Raw genomic sequence first — 15,453 nt, forward strand, 5'->3', positions numbered from 1 at the left:
ACATTTTCCCACACCCCTTCGGAGAAGTTGTTTCATATGTCTACAGTACAGTTAGACTCCTTTGTTACATTCTGCATTCCATTCAGGAATCCTATGACCTACCAAATAAACTTTTAAAACTTGCATATATAACTACACTGTAACGTGCTGTGAAGTTCATGGGTTTTGATAGAGGCGTAATGTTCTGTGTCAGCAATTATATGTCATACAGAATGGTTTTACCACCCTAAAAGCTGTGCTGTGCGGAACAAGTCAGCCCCTCCTTGCTGAACCCCTGGTAACCACTGATCACTGTAGTTTTGCTTTTTCCAGAATGCCATATGATTAGAATCAGACTGATGTAACATTTTTAGATTGGCTTCTTTTACTTAGAAATATGCATTTAAGATTTATCCATGTTGTTTCATTGCTTGATAGATAATTTCTTTTCATTGCTAAATAATATTCCATTGTATGGGTGCCATTTGGTTTTTACAAAGATGCATAAGTAACTCAGTGGAGAAAGTATAGTCATTTCAATAGTGTTGGAACTATCAGATATCCATTTGTAAAAAATGCACCTCTATGAATGATCTATAAATGAACCATAGATCGAATTTCACAATTTTACAATTAAGTCTATGATTTATGTATACGAGGATGATATTGAGGTTCATCTATCATTAATTCAGAATTAATCATAGATCCAATTGTAAAATTATAAAACTTTTAGAAGAAAATCTTCATGATCCGGGGTTAAACAAAGAGTTCTTAGATGAAACTCTGAAAACAGGGTCCATAAAAGAAGTTGATAAATTAGACTTCATCAGAATTAAAAACCTTTGCCTCACAGTAGACACTATTTAGAGAATGAAAAGATAAACTACAGACTGGTAGTATATATTTGCAAACCAGATGTCCAACAAAGGACTTGTATCCAAAATATATATAGAACTCAAAACTCAACAGTAGAGAAAACAAACTAATTATAAAAGTGGCAAAGACTTGACAGATATTTCTGCAGAGTATATACAAATGGCACAAGAAAAGATGTTCAACAACATAAACCAAGAAGAAAATGAAAATATACAGTCTGGGGCCAGGCATGGTGGCTCATGCCTGTAATCCCAGCACTTTGGGAGGTGGAGGCAGGAGGATCGCTTGAGCCCAGGAGTTTGAGACCAGCCTGGGCAACATAGAGAGGCCCTGTCTCTCTCTCTCTAAAAAGAATAAATAAATAAATAAATAAATATGAACTGGACCCTTAGTACTTTTCTGAATTTCTTTCTTCACTTCACATCAGCCACACACATATCTTTGCAGTTTTTGGAATATAATGGATACAATCTTGACCTCTACCTGAGAAGTACTTCCCCCAAATATTTACATAGCCAGCTATCTCACATCTTTCAAACTTTACTTAAATGTCAGCTTCCTAACGAGGCCCACTAGCTCCATCTGTTTAGATTACAGTCTCCTATCCCTGTACTCGTAATGCCTCTTTCCATTTTCTTTTTCATAGCATTTATCATTTTCTAACAAATTATATAATGTATTAATTACATTTATTTCTTATTGGTATCTTTACCTATTAATATCTAAATTTTGTGGAAGCAGAGGTCTTAGGCCTTTTTAAATGGTGGATCCCAGTGTCTGACATATAGTAGATGATCCATAAATATTTGCTGCCTGTATGAAAGAAATAATGTTGTTGCCCACCATTTAACAGAATTTTAATATTACGATGTCTGAATATCAAATATTTATCATTTTTATGTGCTTTAAGTTCTTATTAATTTAGTAGTTAGTTATAGGGGTAGTTTATATATATAAATGCTATTACATTTTCCTGTATCTATGTTAGAATGACAAAATTTTTGCACAGAATCCCTAGTTCAAAGACTTAATTACTCCTCTTTTTCAATATTGTTTTATATTTCTATCTTTCTGTCTTTCTCCTCTTCCTTCTTGTTACATTTCATGGGAATTTATAATTGAGCTAGATTAGTGACACTCTTCTTTTTCCTCAAGTATAAAATAAATGCTTTTTTTTTTTTTTTTTTTTTTTAAAGCTCAGAAGTTTAAGCTAGTCTTATTAAAGTCTCATGAAAATTATTTTTTTTTGGAAGGAAGCAATAATGTAATAGACAAGGTTGTCTTTTTATGCCACTGAAAATATGGAATTGCATTGTGCATGGTGGTTTTTGCCTGTAATCTCAGCTACTCAGGAGGCCTAGGCAGGAGGATTGCTTGAGGCTGGGAGTTCGAGATCAGCTTGGGTAACAAAGCAAGACTCCATCTCTAAAAAAATAACAAATAAAAAATTAGTTGGGCATGGTGGCATGTGCCTGTAGTCCCAAGTTACTTGGGAGGCTGAGGTGGGAGAATTCCTCAAACCCAGGAGTTTGAGGCTGCAGTGAACTATGATCTCACTACTTTACTATAGTCTGGGCAAGACTGCTTCTGGAATTGGGACACAGTAATACAAGTAGGACCTATCAGAAGTAAGCAAGTAAATGTTCACTTTCATTGAACAAATTGCGTAGGAGCAGATAAGCAGAAGGTTGGCCAGTTGCATTTTTACCTTGCTGCTTAAGTTCAAAATTGAGATTTTTGGATATACCTTCAATGAGAAGGAAAAAATAGAAAGTCAGCCTTCAGTTTTGCAAAGTGTTACTCAAAACATGTATTATGGATGCCTCAGATCTTAGTTTAGTTCTTGGCTCAAACTCATGTTTGAAAATATGGATGTTGTTATTTCTGCTATATAAAATGACTTGAGTGGCATAGACTTTAGAAGCAGTCTTTATATTGAGAGCCTTTTAGATTTAAAAGGTCATTTATTCTTTGACAAATATGTTCAGAAAGCGGTGGAATGATCATTAGTTTTGGAACCACAAAGCACTGGGATTCAAGTGGTGAGAAAAGCAAACACAATCTTTGGCTTCCTAGGAAATACAACCTAGTGGAGGGGGGTAGGTATTTAAAATATCATGGTGACATGTAATTACAGAGACTTCAAAATTAAAGTTGAAAGAGCAAATATAGTAGACTAGAGAGTGGTGGAATAGTCTGGGGAGCACTGGGACGGTACCCCCAAAAAAGTATTGAGTTGGGATATGAAGGGTGATAGTTTAGTTAGTGAAGTGAGGTGAGATTGAGAAGAATTTCCAGTTGGAGGCAACAGTATTTTATTTTTTTAAAAAACCTAAGCTGGATTGTGGTATGTTGGGGGAAAAGAAAAAAGAGACCAACAGGACTCTTAGTATAGAGAGCAAATGAAAGAGTGTTGCTAGGTATGAGGTAGTCAAAGGCTAGATCATGAGTTGCCTTAAGTGTGCCAGAAGGAATCTTGATCTATCGCTAATAGATAATCTCTAACAGCTTTGAAAAGCAAGAGAAAGGTTTTAGACAAAACTCAGATGCTCAGAATTTGGTTTCAAAAGTGTCACTCCATGTGCCCAAATGTAGAAAATCAATTGGGGGAAGAGGGGCTGGAAAAGAAACAGTCAAGTTAGGAGGCTACTTTATATTAGTAATAATCAGGCAAGTGATGGTTGTGACTAAGATGGTTTAGACTAGATGAGTTAGGAGGCAATTGTGATACTCCTGATAATCCAGGCAAGAGATGAGGCTGGTTTGTTCTAGAGCAGTGCTAGAGGAGACAGAGGAAAATGAATGTGTTGTTCATAGCTGTCTCCTTTCTATGTTTTACGGACCAAAACAGGTCATCTATGTAATCAATGCAATGTATTAGCTACCTAATGCCAGCTGATATGAAGTTTGCAAGCAAGGCTATCATCTAATGGATCCCAATTTAGAGATAAAATAATAGTGCAGTTCCTTAAAGGATTGAGATTTCTAACAGGCTCTTCCTGCACTTTTAAGAAAGATGGCATGATGCTTTTGGGAACGGTGGTGCAGATAATCACTCAAAGCTCTAAGCAAACACCGGAAGAGGAGGACCCTTGAGTCAGGAGCTGCTGCAATTCCTGGCAGCTAGCCTAGCAGCAGGAGGTAGGGAGGTGACATATAGGCAAGGCAGATGTTCTGTTGAGCTACTCCATCTGGATAGGGGCTTTTAGTTCCACTGCTCTTTCCCAGTCTTACAGGAAGCAAGTGCCAGTGATGCATCTTCATTTGGATGAACAGGACCTTGTGTAGAGGAAAAGCACTTGCCAATTACCAAATGCTCAGGGTCAATGGGAACCCAGATACTGCACTGACAGCGTTGTGGGAGATTGATGGGGCCTCTTCAACAAGTGTTTCTCTGAAAGAGTACTTGTTGACAGTATTAAGGGAAACCATCGAATCCCAACCTGTTTTGATACAGAGATAAAACGTGTTAATAATAGCCTCCTCATTGAATAGTCTGTGCCAGGCTTTTCGTGATTTGCCTTCACTCCTTTCCTCGTACTTCTCAGATCTCATTTCCCTCTGCCTTCCCACATTAGCCACAACAACTCCTCATGGTATCTTGAAGACCCCAGGGGTATTGCTAGCTCACACACTTTGAATTCTCTGTCTAGAATTTTCTTCTTCCAGATATGTGCATGTTTGCTCTGTTACTTTGATAAGTCTCCATTCAAATTAATGTCCTTGACCGCCTTTCTCCTCAATCGCACTTGTTTCTCTCTGGCCTTTCACCCAGTTTTGTCTCCTTGCAGGATTCTCTGCACCGCTGCACTATAAAATGCACATATATTTGTTTATCTGTTTGTCTCCACAGTAATAATGCAAGCTCCATGATGTGGAGATTTTGTCAGCCTTCCTCACTGTGTCATCCTCAGCATCTAGAAAAGTCTGCACAGAGTAGGCCCTCAAGAACTATAAGAGTGATTGATCAAATGGATCTCATTTAATATTCAAAGCACACCTGAGAAGTGTTATTGCCATCCAATTTGACAGAGGAGGAAATGAGATTAAACATTTTATATAAAATCAAACGCATATTGATTTCAGAGTCTAATCTTTTTACTAAGGCTAGTCTGTCCCATTTTGATTTTCTCTGTATCATATAAACTGAAGAGAAAAAATGGAAAATACTACTTACCCTTGTTATCAAAACTGTCCTTTGCCAAGCCCACGGACATAATACCAAGATAGAGCAATGGTGTGGCTATTGTCCAGGTACAAGAAAACCTTTTTGAGATTGAAGGTAGAAACAGATAGGAAAATATTCTCTGAGCGCTTATGATCAAGGTTGCCTCTACTTTGATTATAAGAGAGAATTTATATGTGTATATGTCTCAAAGCAGCAACCTGGCATGATGCCTCCCCTGAGGAGAAGACAATGACCTTTTTTGGACAAAAGATGAATGAAAGAAACTGAAGACAAATGTCTGAGAGATTCTCAGCCTCTTTCCAAGAAAGAAAACTGTAACCTCCCAGTCCCCTGAAGATGAAGCTCCAAAATCTCCTTTCTTTCTTTAAGCATTTTGTGCAGTCAGAGGCAGAGAGTGGCGGTAGTGATAAGGATTTAATGATGTGAGGTGCTATTTGTGTAAATAACTGTGAGAAATCTCAAAGCTTACAAGTGGTAATGACCATAAACTCCAGCTCCCTAAAGCCAGGTGGGCAGTGTAATCTGTTCATGCATAACCCAGCCTACCATATGTTAAATGCATTTGATGAGTGGCCATTATATTAAATTTACTTTCCTATTTCTCAGTTCTGGGTTTGCTTGTACGGAAAACTAGACGCTTTCCCCACAAAAAGATCTAAGCTGCTGACTCTTTGGGAAATTTTATTGTGAGTATGTCCTTGAGTGGTTATTTTTTTTGTATTACTACTTGCAGAAATGTTTCTTTCTTAGCAAGCACATTGCCAAATTATATGCATTTCAAATGATTTTGCCAGCATAAAAAATTAGAACTGTAGGTGTGGTAAACAATATATCAAACAGGAAATCAGGACTTAGTGATAGAACTTGGATAAACTCAAATGCTGAAAGACTAGAGTATTATACATAATAATTTTTTTGTATATTAGCTGAGGGTTAGGCATTTTCTTCCTTTTTTTATTCAACTCTGAAAATCTTTAATAATCTCTAAGTTCACTCTCCTGCCATTGAAAACAATATATTAAACCTAATAAGATCTACTTTTAACTAAAAATCTTAAAGTGCATCAGGCAAATCTTTCTAATTTATCAATTTTTCATTGATTATAGTAGATTGAAAATTGGCTTAAATGTTGCTTGATTATAAACCTAGAATTTTAAAAATGATCCTTTACAAATACTCTAAATTTTAGCCAAATGGGAAAATTCTAGTTAGATGAAAGTGATGTCAATTTGAATTTCAAACCTCTACTGCATTTTTATATTTTCTCTATAAAATATTGATATTTCTTAGTTCCCTTTTTTCTTTTTAAATATCAATTTAATACCCTCATAGTCTAATATTTCTTTTATTGTACTGCTATCTCTAAACTTCTAATAATGTACTAAAACCTCAATTTTATTTGTTCTTAGATTGGCTCACTTGATTTAAGCAACTTTAAAATAATAATTGCAATTGGGTTTTGCTCTTCTTTTTGAACACGATAAAGAAAAAATAAAAGACTGGTTGAGAACAAAAATGAATGAAATATGTAGTTTATCAAACTTGAATTTATGTATTTGTTGGCATACATACACATTTCATCCAAAATATATGTTATCAAAATAAAACAAATAACAACTTACATAATTTATTATCATGATTTTAAACATGTATTACTGTATTTGTTTTATTTAACAAAACTTTATGTGGAGCTCACCATGTTCCAGGCATCATTCTAAGAGCTTGATAGGTATTAAGTCTCTTCATTAATCATTATAACCACCCCTCTGGGGCAGGTCCTATTATCCCCAATTTGCACGTTAGGAAAAGAGACACAGAGAGGCTACATGATTTTTCCAGTGTTTTACTACTAACAGATGAAAGAGCTGTGATTTGAAACCTCCAGAATATGTGTTTTTAACTACTGCGCTATGCTGTCAGTCTTGGTTGCTTAAAAGACGAAAGTGTTGAAAATGTCAACTTTCAGTGCCCGTCATTATTTGGGACTATTAATAACTGGAAAGAGATGAATTTTATGACCTATCTCTTTTACCTCAGGAAAATACAATGAATATTTTATAAGCATATACATTTATGCATGTTATATATAGGCACCTACGACAATAAGAATAGTTATGACTACATTATAGTTCTGGCATTTCCTTACGATTTGTCCTCTCCAAGGATTTCTGGATAATTCTAGAAGAGGCTAATGGAAATGTCTGAGTGCAGATCAATTTGTAGCTCTTATTCCTTTGGCCCCCCCTTCACCTTTGGGGGCTGATTATCTCTTTGTATTCCATGCTTTTCCACGTTCCATATGAAACCACAATGTACTCATGATTAACTTACATTGTGGATAATTTTTCACAACCAAGAATTATCAGTTAGCCTGCACTCAAAATTCTCCCCATGAAATAATATCAAAAGAACTAGAATTCTTATTATGACTTAGATGTGAATAAGAATGTAGCTTTCTGATATGGTTTGGCTCTGTGTTCCCACCCAAATCTCATCTTGTAGCTCCCATAATGACCATGAGTTATGGGAGGGACCCAGTGGGAGATGATTGAATCATGGGGGCGGGTCTTTCCCGTACTGTTCTCATGATAGTGAATGGGAAGATTTGATAGTTTTATAAACAGGAGTTTCTCTGCACAAGCTCTCTTTTTGCCTGCTGCCTTCCATGTAAAATGGGACTTGCTCCTTCTTGCCTTCCACCATGATTGCGTGGCCTCCCCAACCATGTGAAACTGTAAGTCCAATGAACTTCTTTCTTTTGTAAATTGCCCGGTCTCGGGTATGTCTTTATCAGCAGCATGAAAACGGGCTACTATATTTTCTTTGTTTTACAAAACTAATTTCATATTGCTCCCATGTTTTTGTTTTACCTATTTCTTCTAGTGGAAGAAGAAAGAAGTAAAACTTTCTAGTCATGTTTAAACTGTAGTTTAAAATTATCTCTTGTAGATACAAACACAGTCAGTTCGGAGTTGAGACTCACTTTTGAGGATGTTTTGTCCTGGCTGATTCCTACTGTGTGTGAATTGCTGGTTTGGATCCTGGGGATGGCAGCACTTGCTGTAGATCACTGCACACCTTGTCCTTGTCTCTTCTTGTGAGGTCCTTACTCTCTGAAGTCTCCTTGTCCTAAGCGCTTCTCCAGTCCCCTGCTCCTATTAGCATCTATCGCAGAATGTTGCAGTAAAATCTTTCAAAGGTAAAAATATGTAATTGATGCGCCTTAACCAGTATTAAAATGCAGCTGATTTGGGGAACAAGAACCCTTCAATCAAATCAATGTGGTGGAAAAGGGTCAGAATACTGAGAGGAGAGGATTTGGGGGGAGACTTTCTTTAGACAGTGTGGTGCTAAACCTGTGAACCAGGGTTCTCCAGAGAAAGAGGACCAATAGGATCTATGTGTGTATAAAGATATTTATTTTAAGAAACTGGCTCATGTGACTGTGGGTAGTGGAGTGAGTCCAAAATCTGGTGGGGGAGGCCGGCAAGCTGGAGACTCAGGAAGGAGTTATAGTTCAATTCCAAAATCAACTCCTGGAAAATCAGGAAGAGTCAATGTTGCAGATGAGGCCCAGGTCAGTCTTCTGGAGAATTTTCTCTTGTGGGAGGTCAGGTATTTTTTCTATTCAGGCCTTCATCTAACTGGATGGGGCCCACCCACATTATGGAGGGCAATTTGCTTTACTTAGGGTCCACTGATTTAAATGTTATTCTCATTCAAGAAACACCTTTACAGAAACATCCAGAAGAATGTTTGACCCAATAAGTGGGTACCATGGCAAGTGCCAATATAACCTCTCCCCTTGTTTACTTGGCACCCATATGCATCTTCTTAAATCATACTTAGCCCCCAAAGACCATTACAAGGTCATACTTCCACCTAGCATTGTACAACTATCCTGAGTACAACAAAAATGCACTAACCGTTTCCAAATCAGATGATGCAGAGTCCTTTAATGATGTGTACTCTTCTTGATATTCTATAACTTGAATACTATGATGTAAAGTTAATAAAAATTACATTCTATGATATAAAGTCAATATGTCTGTGTTATGTGATAAGGGGATAAGAGAGGGAATATACACACATGCATACACACATATTCACAACAAATTAAGGAAGAAGTATTCATGGCATTATGATAATTACAGGTCCTTATCTTTGTAACTGGTCATGTGGCTGTAGCAGGTATTTATAACTACCTTCTTCCACAGCTCATTCCGTATTCTCTTTGCCCTCAGCAAGTATCTTAGCTGGTCATACTTCTTTACCTGGTTGGGTGTTCTAAATCTTAATTCCTGAAGGGTCTGGGCCATTAGGAGTCCTGCCTGGATTGAGTTGTTATGCTTTTCCATTGGTATAATCCAGGATGTGGTAACACTAACAGACGCTCTGAGAGATCTTGTGTATATCTAGAAAGAAGAATTCTAGATATATTCTTTCTTACCTGCATTGTAGCGGGCAGTCCAATTTCTCCCTAGTCCTCCAAGCACTTCGGGTGAGAAATTCTCTACTCCTAGCTTTAGGCCTGGTTCAGAGTTGGGGCCTGCATGGAACTTCTAGGAGAGCTTACAGCTGGTGCTACTGTGAATTGTGGGCCTCCACTTATGTCAGAGAGAGTTAAAGAAACCTGGGTAAAGACGAAGAGTGTTGCTAGAAAACTGCATTTATGAAACAACTACATGTCCATGATAGCCAAGCAGATAATGCACATTTTCCATGGACCAAATGTGGGCCATATTAAGGTGAGACTTGTCCCTGAACTATTTTAGGTTCTACTGAAGAGAAAGTGAAGAGCTTCCAGTAGCGGGCCAGAGTGGGCCACCGGAGAACCACGCTGAGGAAGACTTGTCCATGTCATTGGAGCTGTTCCCTGGCAAGCTCAGAGAGAAAGGAAGCTCTGAAATCCTCACAAAGTACCCAGGTGAAATATCTGCCAGGCCCAGAGAGCATGGTGTTGCTCTATCACTTTCATGCCATGTGGGATGTGATGCCACGCTGAACACTTGAGCTTCTCTGAGACACTCCCAGCCTCTTGGATACACTCAGGAAAATGGGGTACCCACTCACAATGGCCTCAGATTCCCATGAAACTATCTGGGTGTTTCTGTGCCTTTTTCTCACCTGGAGGTGGTGGATTGCCACGATGCTTCTATCCTGCTCTTTTTTTTCTTTTATTCCTTCATTTCTTCCCAGTGCTGGAAAGGTTCTCTACTTTATCCTTCTCTCTGGCAGAAATTTTTGCCTTATGTTATGGCCGATTATTTTTCTACTTCTTCTTAGTGAGATAATCCTAATGCAAGAAAGGATGCAGGGGACTAACGTATTTTTAGCAAAAACAAAAAACACTTTGGGAGTAAACTTTTGACTGTTTCTTCAGAAAAGCTTCTCTCTTTTGTGTTGCTAGGATCAGTGAAATTTTATGGGCTTGCCTATCCCAAGATAGGGATGCTTGGGTAGAATTCCCATTGCATTAAGAAACTTAACTCATGGTTACTTCTTGCATTACACGATTAATTTATCTCCCTTTGTCCAGTTATGGATCTCTTTTCTTCCTTTTCCTTTTCTCTATTTAATAATCATAAGGTTATTTATCCAGCCTGGGTTAGAGAAGAATTATAATAATCTTATTTCAATGCTTTACTCTCCTTCTTATAAGTAGTTTTTAGAAGCCAGGATCAATCATTAGATTCAAAAGAATGGATAAGTTGGACAATAATTATATTAAACTCTTTGAGAAGATACATGCAGGAGATAAAATTCTAGATTTTTCCTAGACAAAAAAGATAATTGAATATTCAGTGACAGCTAATAACTTTAGCATTTTGTCTCAATAGATAGTGATTTTTTTCTAGTGGGGGGGATAGAGGTGTATTATCAGTAGAGATTTTAATTGTGTAATTTGACTTCTAAAAAAATAGGATGCTAGATGGAATGTCTGTATGTGCATTTCCATTAAACATTCTTTTTAATCAGATATATTTAAAGATTCTTGTTTGGGTTAAGTCAGATTTGTCAGCTCTTCAATCAGTTTGTAGTACATTGTAAAAGAATATACTCAAAACAGAGCTAAGCTGTCAAGCTGTGACAACCTGGAATGAGGAAGATTTTCAAAAATTATGAGTGAGATATTTTAAATGTCTCCTTGACATCCACAGCACTATTCAAAATACTTCATCAGAGGCATGTGCTTTCAAAATGTACTTGAAAATTAATGTAAGAAGTGTAATTTGTCAGTCTTTGTCTTAGCAAACGAGGCCCTGACAGTCAGGGAGCATTCTCAGTAATATAGCACTGACTCACCCCACCTGGGGCTGCCAGGCTGCGGGAGAGATGGAGTGACCTCTTCAAGGGGCAACGAGAAGGGCCTTAAGCAAAGCAGAAACATAAGAGGCTTGATTCCAAGCCCTGTTGATACCTGTTTGAGCTGATGGCGAATGGCAAACTCCATTTGTCCTTTGCCAAGAGGATTGTGTGATTTAGTGATTCCTCGAAGGAGCCATTTCATCCTTAGCTGTATGTTGGGGACATGAGCTATTTGTCCTGATCTCAGCTAATAATAGGGAAGGCTGTGGCAAAGAGACAAAGCCTTGACTATTTATTTTAAATAAGTCCCTTAAGGGGTGAAGGAATATCTCAGGCCAGGGGCAGTCCTAAGTTAGCTTCCTCTAAAGTCAAGGAAACCTTTCCAACACCTGACCTGGGAGAAATCTCCAGGGATGTCACTTAATTGGAGAAGGGGCTACGAATGAATCATATTGAGTCATGAACTTTCACGTTTCTTTTTACTGCTTCTCCCTGCCCAGGAAATGCATGTGTTGTGTGCTTGTCTGCGACCAACGTTTAAGAAATCAAAGTGGGAAAGGTACCCAATGCTGGATATTGACGAGAGAGATGTACAATTGATTTTAAGGTGGTTCGGCCTTTCATGTGCACAGAGTTTCTAATGTTTTAAGGTGCACCAAAGGGAAATTCACAATAGGGACTCATGACAGTGACCCAGAACCCAAAAGTCAGGAAGACTGGAAACCAGGTTCTAAGAGCCAGGCAGCTACTGTGTATCAGACCATGGTAGCTTCTTTTCTGTAAATGTGTCTGCTTTTCTCTCTGTGTAGAGAGGAAGGAGATGTTTCAAGAATTGAGGAATGGCCAACATCTTAGATGCTGCAGCAGCATCATGCTAGAACAATGGGGTCCATGGAAACAGCCTTTGGGCTGAGTGATGAGAATTAACTCGGGAAGGGATGTTTCAGTGGGGGTGGGGAGGCAACAAACTTGTGCAGGAGTGAGTTGAGAAGTGTAAGACAAAAGAATATGATGGCGAGACAACTTTTTGGTTTTATATATATATACATATATATATTTATTTATTTATCATTCCCTAGGTAACCAATTAGGAAAAGGGGCTTTAGAAAGGAGATAGATGTCAAAGGATACAAAATAGCAGATATGTAGGATGAATAAATGTAGAGATCTAATATACAATATGAGGACTAAAGCTCATAAAATTGTATTGTCCTAGGGATTTTTGTTAAATAAGTAGATTTCAGCCACTCTTGTCATACACACAAAAAGGAACTGTGGGAGATGGCAGATATGTTAATCTGCTTCACCACTGTAACCATTTTACTATCTATAAGTATCCCATAATACCATCTTATAAACCACAAATAGACACAATCAAATTTATCTAAACAAATAAAAGGAAGGTTTGATACTTGACCTGAAATTATACATCTAGTGAGCAGGGCAGACGTAGGATTCAAACATATGAATGTCTTCCCTGAGGGACAGGGTTCTTAGCTGTGATTATTTTTTCCACCAATTTCATCAGGGCTGTGAAGATGTGGTCACTTACAGAATCGAGAACCTTCTTGGTCCCAGGGTATGCTAAGTCACACAGGTAATATACAGTAGAGGTAGCTTCCATGGTTTGCTTAGTCTCACAGAAAAATAACAGCACAGGGAACGAGTTTTTATTCTTAATCCAGTTATTTAGCTGGACTCACCATAGACATAATTGTCTCATTTGCCCTAGCCCTCCCATATCACTTGAAGTAAATATACAATTTGAGTGGCCTACTTTTCCGTATCAGGGAAGATATAATGATAGAGTATTTTGCTATTTGACTTGTACATTCTATCCGTAGCTTCTAGAATAAAAGAATAATAGAGACAATTAGTTCTGCTAAATGCATCTTGGAGCCATGTGTTAGCTTATCCATGGATTTTCTCCTTAGATGTTTAAATATTCCCCCTGCAATTTAGGTTTCATCAAACAAAGGAGATCTGATTTAAGATAATTCTCTTGGTAAGAAAGCAATTGCTGCTGCAATCTGCCATTCACCCAGAGCCATTGATCCCAGGATAAACATTCATTTATCAGAGAATTCAAAATAAAACACAACATATGCTGTCGTTTATAGCAAATTGATGAGCAGAATTCTGCATTCTTCCTAGGTTCTCCTATCTAACCATTACTTCATTTACTTTGGTGAAAATTACTGTAAAATATTAGCTTCATCTCCTTTTACTACTATTCTTAATTCAAACTACAAAGCTGGTTAACATTGTATAAAGTCAGTGTATTATTTTAACCTCATTGTACAGTTTTGTTTATCTAAAATAGTCTTTTCAAAATATTGATAGATGTTTAAAAATGTTCTCTTTTATAAGCCACGCCATCCTTCGAAGCCATTCATTCTGCAATGCGTTAGTTAGGTGCTTGGGAGGAATTCAGGCATTTGGATTGTGACTTTGGCCTTGTGTGGTGACCTTCTTGCAGCAACCATATAATCATCTTCTGAAAGCTATAGTTCAGGTATAAAAGGGTTGTGGCCATGAAGAAATTCTTTTCATTAGAGTTGTCATTGGATTTTGCAAACTGCACATAGCAAGCAAAATGACCATGAGATGATAATTAAGTGGTCTCTTTATTATTTCAGAGAGGAAAAAAGTTCACAATTCTGGTGATTGCAAAGCCTCTGAATTGGAGATTAAAAAAATACAACATAAAACACTTGTGTGAGCATAGATTCACTCCTTTCATTTTTTAAATGTAGATGATATTTTTTTCTTGAATAATGACTGTCTTGTAGGACAAGAGGCTCTTGACTGAAGGTTGGCATTAAAATACTTGCTGTCTAACAACAGTATAAGCAGATTGTACAAAGGAGACTAATGTTTAATCACGGAAGTTCAAAACCAAGTTTTCTCTCTACAAGGGGTGTGTGGAGCCTCTAAAAAATGCAACAGATGGGTACCTCAAATTTAAATTCTTTTGATAATGATTAAGGATTTTCTGCTTAAAAATGATGAAAATAAACTTTCACTGACAGTCTTTGAAGATAACAGGGAAAGATCTCTCCGATAATTATAAATTTTTTGTGGGATTCATTTTAAAGTAAGTGGTTGTTGCTTCTCTTTACTACGTGATGCTACTTTTCTGCATTTTAATATACATTTTCACTCGAGCTCACATAAAACTCAGAACGAAGCTGTAGTTATGCATAAGAGTGTGTGCACTATTTCTTATATGTTACTAAATTGAAAACCTGATTTGTTTTTAAATCTCTGGTGAAAAAAAAATAGAGATGGTTCCAACAGAACTGTTAAGTCATTTATCTTTCCTCTCTCAGCTGTTGTATCACCACCTCAAGCAAACAAAACTTACTAATGACCTACAAGACATGGTGGTTGTGTTCATATATCTGTCTGCTAGTTTTCCCATCTGTAATCTGGATGAGATTACGTAAAATTTCGTAAACATCAATTACGAACATTTAAAAAAATTCCTAATAAATTCTTAAGTTGATTTCCCCATGTCATTGAGGAGTTGTTTTGAAAAGTTCTTTCCACCGCAGTAGGTCCTTAAAGTATTTCCAGGGAGTTGCCGCTCAGAGTTTTACTACCAGAGAAAGGCTCTCTTGAACACATTCACCTTTGATTATGCTTAATATGTTTATTAACAAGAAGTTCATTATGTCTCCTTATAAAATTTGTTATTTTGGTTGTATACCAATGCTTTGCTAATTCAGTAACCACATATCTAATAAATTAATTCTGTATCTTTATTGAATCTCAAAAAGCACACCATGTAAAGTGCTTGCTTAGTATCTGCAGGATAACTTTTTATATTATAAACTACCAATAATTATTGATTGGACTTGAGAAAGCTGTGAAATTCTAGAGGGGTAAATTTGTACTAAGCATAAATGAAACATCACATAAAATCATAGAAGCTCTAGAAGGGCTTTAAAAAAAATCATCAGTGTATTTTGTAGTTTGGATGGCATACTAAATATGGATGAAAAAATCAATATTAAATGCATTTTATTTAAATTAAAAAATATACATAATATCCAAATGCAATAGCTCAATGGTTGCACTAGAACAATCTAAAAGTT

At 37.0% G+C, this 15,453-nt stretch overlaps 1 long non-coding RNA gene across 1 annotated transcript in view; it reads left to right on the forward strand.

Annotated features, from left to right (window-relative positions):
* Positions 1–7,614: 7,614 nt before the first annotated feature.
* The window catches only part of LOC123574072 (uncharacterized), a 49,930-nt gene continuing 42,091 nt past the window's right edge, over positions 7,615–15,453 (forward strand). The window contains exons 1-2 of the long non-coding RNA XR_006698933.2: positions 7,615–7,778; positions 9,820–9,971. This is a non-coding gene — a long non-coding RNA (uncharacterized lncRNA). The remainder of the gene's footprint in view (positions 7,779–9,819; positions 9,972–15,453) is intronic.

The sequence above is a fragment of the Macaca fascicularis genome, chromosome 6 (genome assembly GCF_037993035.2).
Source record: "Macaca fascicularis isolate 582-1 chromosome 6, T2T-MFA8v1.1".
In the NCBI taxonomy this organism is placed as follows: Eukaryota; Metazoa; Chordata; class Mammalia; order Primates; family Cercopithecidae; genus Macaca; species Macaca fascicularis.